This window comes from Tupaia chinensis, unplaced genomic scaffold (assembly GCF_000334495.1).
Source record: "Tupaia chinensis unplaced genomic scaffold, TupChi_1.0 Scaffold000090_1, whole genome shotgun sequence".
Taxonomy (NCBI): Eukaryota; Metazoa; Chordata; class Mammalia; order Scandentia; family Tupaiidae; genus Tupaia; species Tupaia belangeri.
The window spans coordinates 719,156-722,127 of record NW_006159552.1 but is presented as its reverse complement, the minus strand read 5'-3'; the positions used below and the strand labels follow the sequence as shown (position 1 = coordinate 722,127).

The 2,972-nt window shown below is 43.5% G+C and overlaps 1 protein-coding gene across 3 annotated transcripts in view; it reads right to left on the bottom strand.

Moving 5' to 3' along the window:
• Window positions 1–2,972, bottom strand: part of GMDS (GDP-mannose 4,6-dehydratase) — an 806,940-nt gene that overhangs the window by 184,248 nt on the left and 619,720 nt on the right. The window lies entirely within an intron of this gene.

Sequence of the window (2,972 nt, the reverse complement as noted above, 5' to 3'; positions counted from 1 at the left end):
GGAATGCACCTCCAGAATATAAACATGAACGCAATACAACATTCTAACCACTACGGCGATGTCTCAAAGTTTCAGTGCATCAGAAGCACCGGGGCTATCTTAGTATGGGTGCCTGGGTCACAGTCACAGAGGTGTGACTCAGGAGAACGTCTCTTAAGAGCCTCTTCACCTGGGACCAGCAGTTAGCATAATGGCTATGTCGCTGGACTCCCATGTAGTCAACTGTGGTTCGAGTCCCGGACCCGGTGGCTTAAACTCACACCCGGTGTAAGTGCGTGCCCAAGATCCTGAGAGGAGAATGGAGGAGAAGGGATTGCAGTGTGGCCATCCCCCCTGGGGGGTGATTTCTTGCTTTCTATCTCTCTGTCTGTCTCTGTCTTTCTGGTGAGCGCACGCGCCCTATAGCTAAAACAACAGCAACAACAACAAAAATGCCTCTTCACCTTTCACACCCCAAGTGGCTCCCAGGCAGCAGATCCTTCAATCACAATTTAGAAGAACATGATGCCAGGTGCACCTGTGGCAAATAACCTTATAGTATATATAAGAAACAAATATTAGGTTGTCAGGACAGGTTTTTTTTTCCACACAGGATATAAAGACTTAAAAATTAAATGTAACAAGTATCTGACAAGAACAGGTCTCTCTCTTTTTTTTTAAAAGAATTATTTAACTTTATTTACTTATTTATTTTTATTTGTCTAGAGAGGGAATATTGAAACAGAGAGAAAGAAAGAGAAAGGGAAAGTGAGAAAGTAAGCCACCAGGTCCGGGACTTGAACCATGGTTGACTATGTGGGAGTCCAGCGCCTTTAACCACCATGTTATCTGCCAGCCCCTAGAACAGGTCTTTTAAAAAAAAAAAAAATCCAAACCAAAAAAAAAAATTTTTTTTTGTTTATTATTCCCACCCAATTTTCAAAATGAAATTGGTACTGACAAGGGGTATTTCATTAAAACACAGTCCTCAAAGTTATGTGTGTTGAACTCCTGCTCTAATATTGAAAGGAAACCGTTTTGGTTGATGTCTCCCTAGATGCTTCTTGATTAGATGAAAAACAAGTTGTTAAAATCAATGAGGCAGCCTATTTTCCTTAGAAAATACCATGAAAAAAGCTTAATTCTGGGACCAGCAGTTAGCGTAATGGCTATGTTGCTGGACTCCCACTTAGTCGACTGCGGTTTGACCAGACCCGGTGACTTAAAACTCAAGTCAGGCGCATGTGCGTGCGTGCTTAAGTTCCCGAGAGGAGAATGGAGGAGAAGGGATTGCGGTGTGGCCATCCCCCCTGGGGGGTGATTTCTCACTTTCTGTCTCTCTGTCTCTCTCTGGCGAGCGCATGTGCCCTATAGCAAAAAAAAAAAAGCTTAATTCCTCTTTCTTCATCTGAATTTGTGGCAATCTTCTAAAATATAGTGTGTATGTGTGTGTGTGTGTATTATATATATATTTACATATATATTTACACATATGTATTTATATATATACATATACACACACATAAGTATACATATGTATGCACATTTGGAGCTATTTCTTGTGGATATTTTCATATTTCTAGGTTATCAGAGAATTGTTTTCAATAACATTTCTGTCCTAGGAAAGATGATACTTGGGGGAAGTTGACATGCCTTAGAGATGGAGCATGCTGGCTGGGACAATGGCCATAGTTCCAGGTCACTAATACACTGTCAAGTAACCAGCGGATGACATCGTGGCTAGGAAACAGATGTGTTCACATAAACAAAAATGTCTGCGGTTCCATTTTGTACAAAGAGATCGCGCGCGGTGGATGAACTGAATCAGAACACTTTCTAAAATTTGATAAATAGAATGAGTGAGTTCGAAAAGGCATAAAACACAAGCTGCTCTTTCACTTTGTTTTAGGTTTCCATTCATGTCTTTCATGAGAGAGACAGTGAGAGAGAGAGAACCAGGCAACGCCGGAAGGGTCCCCATGTCGCAATTTACCCCTCCCCTTGGCTAGCTTAGATCATGGATATGTGCACCCATGTGGTATGCACAGGGAGGCCCCGGGATATGAACCAGGGAACTTCCCATGTGGGTCCATCTGTTATGGCTGTGCGCTGCCCGGGCACTCAACTGCTCTTAGGATAATCCACGTAGCGGATGGTGTGTAGAGTGGCTCGGTAGCTCCCTGTGTGCTGATAAACACTGGGGGCTAAGGGGAGTAGGCATCCGAGTGCAGGCCTGGTGCCCCACACTACCGTGAGGTTCTTCAGAGAAGGGCATTTTTGGAATGGGCACCCAGGCCCTTGCTACTAGTGCAGACTGGTGGGTCTTTGCCGGCACATACAGTCCACGCACTCCGGAACTCTCTCTCCCCTCATCTGTCTGGGAATGTTGACCTCGCCTTCTGGGTCCCATACCAGGATCCCACGTCCCACGTCTAGTCATTGGAATGAACTCCTGCGGTCTCACTGGGATTCCCAGTGACCAATGACACAAACATGGTGGCTTCACCGGGACTAAGCTTGCCCTTGGGGTGCCCTTCCCCACTGAGCTGACCCTCTTAACCCCACCCGAGTGCACGAACCCACACACGCAAACTTGTTTTGGCTTTCATCAAAATACTTCTAGAGTTTTTAGGAAAAAACTATTCCTTTCATCCTACCAGTTAGCTCTTTTTTTTTTTTTTTTTTTTTTTTTTCTGAGGGATTAGATGTAACGGGGTAAATACACTTAAATGTGTCTTACTTAAATTTCCATTCTAAAAATAACATGTCAAATAGGTCTTTCAGGACCACTCAGCTTCCTTGATTTCTTTTAGAAACACTTTGTTGTGCTAGAACAGTCTCAAAAAAAATGCTATTTTTAGTCATGTGAAAGAAAGCAAGAAAGCTTGCTAAAAATGAAAGGAGAAACGATGACTGCTAGTTAATGGAGGATCATTTTAAACATGGGCATGGGTCCCCTGGTGCTTGTTTTGTTCCCAGCAGGAAGTTGGCGA